The sequence below is a fragment of the Danio rerio genome, chromosome 6 (genome assembly GCF_049306965.1).
Source record: "Danio rerio strain Tuebingen ecotype United States chromosome 6, GRCz12tu, whole genome shotgun sequence".
NCBI classification, from domain to species: domain Eukaryota; kingdom Metazoa; phylum Chordata; class Actinopteri; order Cypriniformes; family Danionidae; genus Danio; species Danio rerio.
In genome coordinates this window covers 6805800-6819244 of record NC_133181.1, presented here as the reverse complement: position 1 = coordinate 6819244, position 13445 = coordinate 6805800, and the positions used below count along the sequence as shown (strand labels likewise).

At 34.3% G+C, this 13445-nt stretch overlaps 1 long non-coding RNA gene across 3 annotated transcripts in view; it reads right to left on the bottom strand.

Moving 5' to 3' along the window:
- The window catches only part of LOC141386170 (uncharacterized), a 197707-nt gene that overhangs the window by 154978 nt on the left and 29284 nt on the right, over nt 1–13445 (bottom strand). The gene's annotated exons all lie outside the window — the stretch shown is intronic.

Here is a 13445-nt window from a genome sequence, read left to right as displayed (position 1 = left end):
ATTGAATGAAAAATGTAATGACTGATTGAGTGAATAATTTAATGACTGATTGAGTGAATAATTTAATGATTGATTGAGTGAATAATTTAATGATTGATTGAATGATTGGATTGAATGATTGGAACAAATGATCGGATTAAATAATCAAATTAAATGATTGGTTGAATGAATAGATTGAATAATCGGATTAAATGATTTATTAAGTGATTGATTTATTAAATAATTAATAATTGATCGAATTATTAATTGAATGATTGATTAAATGAAAAATTGGATAGAATAAACAATTGAATGATTGATTGAATGAATAATTATGAATAAATAGTAGAATGATTGGATTGATAATTGGATTGAATGATTGATTGAACGAATGATTGAATGAACAATTGAATGTTTAAATGAATGATTTACTGGATTGAACGATTGGATTGAATGGATTATTACATGATTGATTGAATGAATAACTGAATGACTGATTGGACTGTACAATTAACTGATTGATTTGATTGAATACTTGAAAAAATGTTGGATTAAAATATTAAATGATTTACTGAATAATTGAATGATTAATTGGATTGAATTGTTTAATGATTGGTTGGACAGAAAAATAGATAGATAGATTGATTGATTGAATGATTGATTGATTGATTGATTGATTGATTGATTGATTGATTGATTGGATTGAATGATTAAATGATTGGATCGATTTATTGAATGATTGATTAAATTAATAATTGGATGATTTATTAGATGGGATATTTGCATGATTGATTGGATGGAATAATTGAATGATTGATTGTATGGAATAATTGAATGATTGATTGGATTGAATGAACATTAGAATGATTGGATTGATAATTTGATTGCATGATTGATTGAATGGATAACTGAAATATTGGATAGAATGATTACATGACTGATTAAATTAATATTTGAATGACTGATTGGACTGTCCATTTAACTGATTTATTTGATTGAATAATTGAAAAAAAATATTGGATTGAAATATTGAATGATTTACTGAATGATTTAATGATTGATTGAATTGAATAGTTTAATGTTGATTGGACAGAATAATTGAATGATCGATTGGATGGAATAATTGAATGATTGATTGAATAGAAAAATTGAATGATTGATTAGATGGAATAATTGAATGATTGATTGGATGGAATAATTGAATGATTGATTGAATAGAAAAATTGAATGATTGATTAGATGGAATAATTGAATGATTGATTGGATGGAATAATTGAATGATTGATTGGATTTAATAATTAAATGATTGGTTGGATAGAATAAAGGAATGATTGACTGAATAATTGAATGATTGATCGGATAGAATAGTTGAATGATTGACTGAATATTTTAATAATTATTTTGATAGAATAAATGAACTATTTGATTCAATGATTGATTGAATAAAAGATTGAATAATTGATTGAATGACTGCTTATAACAATTGAGTGGATTGAATAATTGATTGATTTGATTGAATAATTGATTGATTGATTGATTGATTGATTGATTGATTGATTGATTGATTGATTGATTGATTGATTGATTGATTGATTGATTGATTGATTGATTGATTGATTGAAAAACCAAATATTATAGGAAATACTGTGAACATTCCCTTGGTCTGTTAAACATTATTGTTAATGTGTAAATTAGACACATTAGTGAAACCAAATTTTTATGATATGACGGCCTGTTTTGGTCTGTTTTGTGATAGGGTCACACACACACACACAAACAATTTAAACTACCAACCTTCAAAGCATCTTATATCGTTGTTGCTGATGTGAAATATAATTAACAAATGTCATCACTTCATTACCCTGCATATTGATAGCGGCTCCCTGATGTGCTCATTATAATACTACACAATGACATTAGATATTATATGCACAGATCATCCCACTGATGTAATAAAACACAGAAATCCATAGTTATACAAAAACACCAAAATAAAACGGAACCAACGCTGCAAGCACCTTTTTGGCACATAAAAGTGTTCCTGTAGATTCTTATGGTTACAGTGGAACCGCTGGAGTCACATTAAATGTTTTGACAATATATTTTATATATTTCATGAGAAATCAATGACAGAAATTGAGTTTTTGGGCACACTGGTCCTTTAAGACAACTTCATGCATTATTAGATTATGTTAACATGTCCTAATGCCTTAATTTCAGGTGCATTTCGTGATGATGATGAGGATGATGATACATCAGAAAAAAATAAATCATTCAAACAAAGCAAAAAAAACAACTAAAGAAAAGTTCAGAGAGACATGTTCAACTGTTTAGCTGAAAATCCAGCTGTCTATATTCCCATTTGATTTCAAACAGATACGGTCCTTTTTCATAATGCATTTCAACATTAGTATCCGTCATACGCTCCAGAGATTTTCACATTACGTAGGCATCCTCAAACTACATGTTTAGACAGGAACAACAGAATAAAAAATATAAAAATATATATAAAAAAAATCAATGGGCTCTCCAGCAGTTTGTGGTTCACTGATTCAAGCAAACTGAATGATAAAAGAGAGATACAAAGAGACACTTTAATCAACAAACCTTCATTTGTTCTGTTTCAGACCGGCAAGCCGAAGCTGTCAAAGACTAATGGGTCAAATAAGCCAAAAATATATTTAAACAGATAAAAAAGCTGAAGCAATATCAGAAGAAGGTGTACCTTCACTGAAGCTGGCGCCTTGCAAGACTTGCTGAACCAGTGTCATGATGACTGATCTGCAGAATAACAGCAGCTTCAATACAGCAATTTGTTCCATCAAGATTTTTTTAACCTTAGCTTTCAGGCTGCTAAAAATATGTAGCTTTTTTTAGTAGACATAGAACAGAAAATAATGGCGAAGCAAAGAAGAAAAAGTGATGAGCCATCCTTTACTTCATGTCAGCAACATGGAAACCACAAGCTTCCATTAAAGAATGACTTACGAAGGATCGCGTGACACTGAAAAGAGGAGCAATGATGCTGGAACTTCAGTTTTGCACTATTCATTTATCCTTCCATCCATTCATCCATATAATATATATCCATCCATCCATCCATCTATATAGTACAGTATATATCATTCCATCCATATAATATCCATCCATGTATGCATACAATCTAGTATATATCTATCCATCCATCCATATAATATCCATCCTTATATTATTTTTCCATCGATTTATATAGCATATATCCATCCATCCATATAATATACTGTATATCCATCCATCCATCTATCCAAACAATCTAGTACATATTCATCCATCCATACATCCATATAATATACATCTATCCATCCATCCATCCATTTAACTTATATCTATCCATCCATGTATATACATCCATCCATCCATCCATCAATCCATTCATCCAATCTAGTACATATCCATCCATCCATATAATATAAATCAATCCATCCATCCATATAACATATCTCCATCCATCCGTCATCCATACAATCTGGTATACTGTATCTATCCATCCATACAATCTGGTATACAGCCATCCATCCATCCATATAACACATATCCAACCATCCATCCATCCAATCTAGTAAATATCCATCCATCCATATAATGTATATCCATCCATCCATATAACATATATCAATCCATCCATCCATCCATCCATACAATCTGGTAAACATCGATTTATCAATCAATCCATCCATCCAATCATATAACATATCCATCCATCCATACATCCATCCATATATTAAATATCGATCCATCAATATATTGTATATCGATCCATTCATCCATCCATCAATCCATCCATCCATATAATTTATATTCATTCATCCATATATTTTATATCCATCCATCCATCCATCCATCCATCCATCCATCCATCCATCCATCAATCCATTCATTCATTCATTCATCCATCCATCCATCCATCCATACAATATATAATCCATCGATCCAAATAATATATCCATCCATCTATCTATCCATCCATCCATCCATCCATCCATCCCCATCCATCCATCCATCTACTGTATATACACTATATATCAATACAATTATTCATTCATTTCATTCATTTTCTTTTCAGCTTAGTCCCATTATTAATCTGGGGTCGTCACAGCGGAATGAACTCAAATTTTTGGACATTTAAAGAATATTTAACCATTACAGAATTGGAAAAAAAAACATTCACATATTGAGATATGGATGAAAATAAATGCTTGTCAATTTAACTTTAGTAAATTATGTAAGAAAAGAGCTGTCTGACCTTTGTAGCAGTTTTTCCTGCCCAAAGGTGTTGCCCCTCAAAAGTTTTTTGGCAGGTCCTTGAGGAATGACACTTTCTGAATGTTCCTCCATGCTCTCAGCCTAAGGGGGTTTCTCTTTATTTGGTCCCTCAAGCCCAGGGCCTGGTTTGGCAAAACACCGCTGATAGACTGACAAGGTGTCTCAATACAGCGCCAAAATATTTCATTAAATTTTGATGTCACATTTTACCCCCAAAATGACAATTCTGATATTTAGCCTGCTTACCTTCATGACATCTATGGCAGGAGAAAGTTTTTGTATTTCTTATTTATTTATAAATCCTGTTGCTTGCACTGCTTATACCTTACATGTGCAGTGAGTTCTAAAAATGAATAACATATAATAAATAAATAAATAAATAAATAAATAAAAAAAATAAAATAAAAAAATAAATACATTAATAAATAATTTTAATTACCTTATTTCCTTGTCGCCTTAGTCCCTTTATTAATCTGGGGTTGCCACAGCGGAATGAACCGCCAACTTATCCAGCAAGTTTTTACGCAGTGGATGCCCTTCCAGCCGCAACCCATCTCTGGGAAACATCCACACACTTTCACACACACACACACACACACACACACACACACACACACACACACACACACACACACACACACACACACGCACAATCACAATCACAATCACACACACACACACACACAAACACACACACTACGGACAATTTAGCCTACCCAGTTCACCTGTACCACATGTCTTTGGACTGTGGGGGAAACCGGAGCACCCAGAGGAAACCCACGTGAAGGCAGGGAAAACATGCAAGCTCCACACAGAAATGCCAACTGAGCCGAGGTTCAAACCAGCGACCTTTTTGCTGTGAGGACACCGCACTACCTACTGCGCCACTGCCTCGCCTATATAAATATTTAACAATACTTATGTCTTTACTTACAGTTTTGAACTTTTTTGCTAGATAAAACCATTCATTAACTCTCCCAGATAAATTAACTGACATTAGTAGTCTTTAAAAATAAAAAAAAAGATAATTTCAGACACACAATTTCCATGCCTATAATCCAATTAACACCTGCTTAATCTGCACACACGGACACACGCATACATTAAAACAAAACAAACAAAATACGCAAATATTTCCATCACACACACACACACACACACACACACACACGCACACGCACACGCACACGCACACACATACAAAACCCCCCCTCCTCTTCCTAAAGTGTGAACGGTGAGGTACAAGCATGCAGGGCACATATTTGCTTGTTTGAGAGGCGGCCCAGGCTACAGCAGCGGAATCTATAAAAAGGCAATTATTCCTTTCACGCTTGATGCCTGACTGCGTTCAAGTCCGGCTTATTGCCCTGGACGCTGTTCTCGGCGCTCTTCTGCAAGCTCAACACACAACACTTCCTGAACAAAATACATATTTACCCTCTAAGGGCCGAAAGCAGGCTTATTCACGCAGGGACTCATCCCCTCTCAGCCTCCTGCCACGGACTTTGATATCTTCCCTCCGTCTGTTGGATGGTGCCGTGGCGCCTAAATGAAGCCAAAGTGGAATCTCATTATTTCACCTTAAAGGGAGAGGTTATTAGCCAGGGGAGACAGACGGGGGAACGCTAGGAGTGCGGCAGTTTTAATGGAGCTCAAGCAGATGGCAGAGCTGCGCTGTCGAAAAGCATTTCCCTGCGTCTTTAGAGAGGACAATCAATGCGAGAAATCCAACTCTCGCTGAGAGATGCCACTGTTTGTCCGCCTTGATATTTTGATCAACAAACAATACATGCTAATTAGCATGAAGCACCAGCTTTCAATTCTCACAGCTTCGTCTATTCAAATGTTTGTAAATCGAGCCGAGATGGGAGGATGATCGATGGGAGAGAGACAAAGTGGAGGATGGAATACTTCTTGCTGATACTAATCGCGTTTATCCGAGTCATGTGACCCGCTTTTGCCACTGACGCAGTGCCAGAGATGGAGATTTTCCAGTTTTTTTTTCTTCCTTATTTTTTTTAACTACGTCACACAATCAGCTTTCACATGCTTTATTCTCAATAATCTATCTATCTATCTATCTATCTATCTATCTATCTATCTATCTATCTATCTATCTATCTATCTATCTATCTATCTATCTATCTATCTATCTATCTATCTATCTATCTATCTATCTATCTATCTATCTATCTATCTATCTATCCATCTATCTATATTTATTTATTTATTTATTTATTTATTTATTTATCAATCAATTTACTTATTTAGTTATTTGTTTCAGTTATCAGTTTCGACCATGGTGCACAAATAAGGTAATCAAATATTTATTTATTTATTTATTTATTTATTTATTTATTTATTTATTTATTTATTTATTTATCATTCAATTTACATATTTATTTATTTGTTTCAGTTATCAGATTTGACCCTGGTGCACAAATAAGGTTAATTTAAAAAAAAATATTTATTTATTTATTTATTTATTTATTTATTTATTTATTTATTTATTTATTTATTTATTTATTTATTTATTTTATTTTATTTATGTATTCATTTATTTATTCATGTATTTATTTCAGTTTTCAGTTTTGACCCTGTTGCACAGATAAGGTAATCTGTCTGTCTGTCTGTCTGTCTGTCTGTCTGTCTGTCTGTCTGTCTGTCTGTCTGTCTGTCTATCTATCTATCTATCTATCTATCTATCTATCTATCTATCGTGTATTAGATCATTAAACAAATTAGATTTGATTTGATTTTCTTTATTTGCACGTTTCCCTCACAGCAAGAAGGTCGCTGGTTTGACCCTCGGCTTGATCGGTTGGCATTCCTGTGTAGAGTTTGCATTTTCTCACCGTGTTTACGTTGGTTTCTTCCGGGTGCTCCTGTTTCCCCAACAAGTCCAAAGATATGCGGTACAGTTAAATTGAGTAAGCTAAAATTAACCATAGTTTATGCGTGCTCATTGGCTGATGCTGCTGATGCTGGTTGATTGGCTGATTGGCTGATTGGCTGATGCTGCTATTGCGTCAGACATGCCCTCTGTCAAGCGTTGACACTGAAGCCCCATGTGAATGGGGCGTAAGCCGAAAATAAAATAAATGAATGAATTCTTAAGTCATTTATGAATTTATTTTTAGTTACATCTAGTTTATTCTTAATATGTATTTAAGTTTGTTGTGTTTTGAGGGATAATTAATGTATTCTGACCTACAATATTCACTGATTAGCTATTTCAGATGTTACTGTGGGTCAAACTATAAACTATCCACTCAATTCGACTTTACTTTCAGGCTAAATGTAGATAGAAACACCTATTTTAGGAGAAAAGTCTTGTGAACCCGATATCTAGATCTTCGAATGTCAGATTTTTTTTCTCAAATAGACTTGCATGATTATGCATTCACAATGGTTTGACTCATTATAGGGGTGGTCAAATGTATATTTATATTATGTATTATTTTAGTTATTAAAATTATTACTTAAAATACAGATTAGAGTGAAATATTTTTCAGTATTAAAAAGGGCTGACCCCCTATAGATTTAGACCCCCTAGATTTGACGTCCTTCAGGAGGGATCATGCATTAAGTACCCCCCAATTAAGTGTCAATACTTCCAAACCCACCTTTAAAGGGTCATGACACCCACCACTATTGGTTCAAGTCTACCTCAGAATTTTTTAAAAAGATGCATGATAATAGGCGTGGAGCTCCGCTAGCAAAGGGCAGGAGTGGGCGTGGCCAGCAGGGGAGAAAACAACTGTTGGCAGTCGGCTCACAAAATGAGACACAAACCGTAAGGAGACACATGATTTTATAGTTTACAAAGTTAAAATGCAAAGAAATAAACAGTAATTTAATGCCCTGCTACATTTGGGGTTCAACATTTCATATACAGATAACCACAATTTATATCATTATAAAGATAATCGTGTTCATATAAACACAATGAGAACTTCTCCCTCAATCCCCGGGTCTGAACCATAGGTCTGAATGCAGACTCAGTGCAGCAGGTCTCTTGCCCTGTCTATTTTAACCATTAGCCCTGTTGGTAATCTAGAGGATTTAGGTGAACACAGCAGCATGGCGATGTGTCTAGATGTGAACGAACTCTTGATAAAAGACAACGTCCACTATTCCCTAATTCTCGTACCGCTCTCCCGACAAAAATGCTTGCTGCACACAAACAGCTTTGTATCAGCCCTAACAGCATCGTGGAAAAAAAAAAAAAAAAACATGCCACAAAACCAGTGGATAATGGAAACAAACACATACGACCCTTCATGAACAGCTAAATACTATGTGTCGTGGGTCCGTGTCTCACAGCTTGGCACTGGCAGGCCTGCCTTGCCATTGGAAAGCACGTGCAGTCATGAATAATTAAGAAGCCGGCTCTTCACATAGGATAAAAAACTGCTATGAATAAAAACGAGAAACCGACGCGTCATCTTTGCACTTGAAGTGTTGCGCCACGTCACAGATTTTGATCCCACCCCAAAAAATCATTTTAAACCTTAATTGATGCTCAACACACACAAATCTGTTAAAATATCAAAAAAAAAAAAGTACTCATGAACCTTTCATGAACCTTTATTTGCACCCTGGTCTTTTGAATAACGGGGATATTAGCAATGTCTTCATAAATCTCCTTGTAATACCCGTCATTCCCATGACATTATACACAATTGTGTCCAAATATTTAACAAAAAATGCATGCGCACAAACACACAGTAGAAGTCAGTACAATTTTTTATTTATTGATTATTTTTTTCATGAGAATGACAATTTAACTCCGCAAGGACACAATAAATTTATCAAAAGTGACAGAACAGACGTTTGTAATCATATGAAAGAATTCAATTTCAATGCATGCTGTTCTTTGGATCTAGCTATAGATCTATTCATTTCTGGTATGCTCTCATTTTTCTCTGGACCTTGAGCCTGTAATAAAGTTTGATGATAATGATCAAAGAACGCTGAACAAAACTTTCTTTTCACCATTGAGAAGAATGAGAAAATCTTCCTTGAGAAGTGAATCAGCATGATTTCTGAAGGAAAACCGTCATATTTATACGCTCACCGCTCACTTATCGTTCAATTAAGCAAGCCTGCCAAATTGTTATGTAATCAACTAATCCCATGCATTTACACTTGCAGACATGGTAAAAACCGATGAAGTTGGCATGATGAAGTTGGCAACCATCCATCAGAAAGAGGAAGAAAGGTAATTTGAGTGACCTTGAACATTGCATTGCTGAAGGTTTCAGACGGGCTGGTCTAAAAGTTTCAGAAACTGTTGATGTTCTGGGATTTCAAGCACAACCATCTCTTGGTTTAAAAAATAGGTTCCAAAAAAGTGAAAAGATTCAGTGAGGTGCAGTTCTTTATGTGAAATGTATTGTTGATGCCTGAAGGTCATATGAGAATGGTCAAGCAGATAGAAAGGCAGGAGTAACTCAAATAAACACTGCAATGTTTCAATGGGAGGTTCAGAAATTGGCACAGTAACCTTAAAGCATGAACCCCTCCTGCATTATATCAATAGTTCAGGCTGGCAGTGATGATTTGCTGTAAGGGAGATTTCCTTGAAACACTTTAAGGTTCTTAGAACTAGGGCCCGGTTTACACTAATACGTTTTAGTTTTAAAACGCATACGTTTTGCTAAGGTTACACTTTCCATCCACACTAACCTGGAGTTTAAGCACTCAAAAAGGAACTTTTTGGAAACGCGGAAGAGGCCATTTTTGTTTTAAAAATGCTGCTGCTCTGTGTTAGTGTGGATGGGGGAAAACTGAGACATCTGAAAACGATTGGGGCTAAATGTTAAGTGCACAAATTTCAGTCGTGCACTCTTTCCTGAAGTTTATATTAGGTTAGATTTATATTGAGATGTCGAGTGACCAAAATTAATCATCGAAGGACAATGTTATTTTGACGTCCAATAACGACATGAAATTATGTTGATATTCGGTTGATTTTAAGTTGTGTTGGAAAGTGACCAAAATCCAACGTCAAGACAACAGTTTAAACCATATTGATGTCGAATAGTGACATTTATTCGTTAGGCATGGCAACCAAAATAAAACCTCTGATAGACATAGTGGTAATGTCCACACAACGTCAAGCTATAACATCATTAGGCGTTGATATTTGGTTGTTTTTAGGTTGCGGTGGATCAAATTACCAAAATAAGTCTGTCCACGTTGGACAATGCTGGTCTGACTTTGAGTTCTGACATCAACCCGTATATTCATTTTCACCCAAAATGTAATCCTCTCTAACGTTGGGGTACAACATCAGAAATTTACTGTCAAATACCAAGACGTTATGTTACAGAAATTTACTGTCACATAGCAAACGTTAAAATTACAGAAATTTACTGTAAAATACCAAGACGTTATGTTACAGAAATTTACTGTCACATAGCAGACGTTAAATTACAGAAATTTACTTTAAAATACCAAGACGTTAAGTTACAGAAATGAACTGTTAAATACCAAGACGTTAAGTTACAGAAATTTAATGTAAAATACCAAGACGTTAAATAACAGAAATTTACTGTCAAATATCAAGATGTTAAGTTACAGAAATTTACTGTCAAATAACAAAACGTTAAGTTACATAAATTTACTGTGAAATAACAAAACGCTAAGTTACAGAAATTTACTGTCAAATGACAAGACGTTAAGTTACAGAAATTTACTGTCAAATATCAAGACGCTAAGTTACAGAAATTTACTCTCAAATACCAAGATGCTAAGTTACAGAAATTTTCTGACAAATACCAAGATTTTTTATTTAAAAGATTTTTTAAGAAATTTATTGTCAAATAACTAGATGTTAAATAACAGAAATGTACTGTAAAATAAAAAGACATTAAATATCAGAAATTTACAGTAAAATAAGATTTTAAAATTACTGTAAAATAACAAGATGTTACATAACAAAAGTTTACAGGTAATTTTAATTGAAGGACATTTCTGTAATTTAATGTCCATTATTTAAAATATTTTTCAGGCTGCAGAAAAAAAATAAATAAAAAAGTAAAAAAAATAACGTATTTGTTTTACAGTGCACTTTAAAAAAGGTTAGTTCATATCTACTGATAAAAACAGAATTGACCAAATTATTTAAAATGTTAAATGTTCTCAGAACTTGCCAGAGTCCATACTGAAGACAAGTCAAGGAAAGTAAGCCTGAATTGATTTCTGCAGATTCGCTAAGCGAGCATCAGCCACTTCTGTAGAAAAAGGCCCAACACAGAAACACACTCAGACCTAGGTTTCTGACAACAGAACGGATCAGATTGAGCAGCAGTCTGGTCATGAGCAGATAATGTGTGTATGAGTGTGTGGCAGAGGGCAGCGAAATTCTGGCCATCAGCGGCCTCCTCCTGCTCCTGCCATGCGGCTACTGAGGGTAAAATTAGATGGCGAGTGCCACCCACGAACAGAAAAAGTGGGAGACAGGCCTGCCATATGCGGGTCACCAGGCCTGCACCTCACTCACACACCAACGCCTCCTGTGCTGTCAGCTGCATGCGTGTCAGTGTGTGTGTGTGTGTGTGTGTGTGTGTGTGTGTGTGTGTGTGAACCCTAAGACACCAGAATAAGCTGTACTACCCTGAGACCAGATTCCATTTGGGCTGTGGGTGAGACATGGAGGGTTTTTGACGGACAGTCTTTAAGTGAGAATATTTGAAAGTGAAGCCCCACTGGAGCAGCAGGAGAAATGAAAACCCTCGAGCGCCAGCCGTCACATTTATCCATTCAGAACAGCAGGGAAGAGAAAGAGAATAGTTTCAACAGAAGACTAACTCTCGCACATTATTAAGATTCACATTTCTAAAGAATTCAGAAGGTGTTGAGTGACCTACTGACCCTCAGATATCACATATCAGTGTATTAGCTGTGGAAAGAAAAAAAAAACTTGTTTATAGTTTCTAGCAGCTCCAGGTAATGATCAGGGCTAACATTTGCTATCATGCAAATTTAATTGTGAATATTTTTTTAAATTAAATTTAATTTTTTTTATCTCACATGACCAAAATAGGCAAAATGTCAAAAGAATTTTATGATGCCATAATTCATTCAATCATTTTGTTTTGGCTTTGTCCCTTATTTATCAGGGGTTGTCATAGTGGAATGAACATCCAACTTATCCAGCATGTTTTAAGCAGTGAACGCTCTTCCAGCCGCCACCCAGTCGGAAACACACATAAACTCTCACATTCACACACTTATACATTATGGCCAATTTAGTTAATCCAGTTCACCTATAGTGCATGTGTTTGGACTGTGGGAGGAAACCAGAGCTCCCAGAAGAAACCCACGCCAACTCCACACAGAAACGCCAACTGGTACAGCCGGGACTCGAACCAGTGACCTTCTTGCTGTGAGGTGACATTGCTAACCACTGTGCCACACCATGATTTCATAATATTGTAAAAAAATAATAATAATAATGAAAATCAATTAAAGTAAATTAAAGTGAATTGGTTTTGCTAAAGATATAACATTAATAAAAATGAAATATATATATATATATATATATATATATATATATATATATATATATATATATATATTACAAAAAAAAAACGTTATGATGGCAAAGGTGATTTTTACTATTCATTATTAGTAATCAACTTCACATAATCATTCCAAAATGTTTCAATCAATCGAAATCAAAAACGTTTATTTATTTTATTTCATTTTATCACCCACTTAGCAGCATTTATTAATGCATCTTATTTATAATAATTGGTTTTGATTAGTTCTGGGCAAAAATTTAATGCAAATTAATTAATTACAACCAAAATAAAGTTTGTTTTTATATAATATATGTGCGTGTATTGTTTTTGTATCTATATATAAATATATATATATATATATATATATATATAAATATATATATATATATATATATATATATATATATATATATATATATATATATATATATATATATATATATATATATATATATATTCATTTATTCATTCATTCATTCATTCATTCCTTTTCTTTTCAGCTTGGTCCCTTTATTAATCCGGGGTCGCCACAGTGGAATGAACCACCAACTTATCCAGCAAGATTTACGCAGCGAATGCCCTTCCAACTGCAACCCATCTTTGGGAATCATCCACGCACACATACACTAT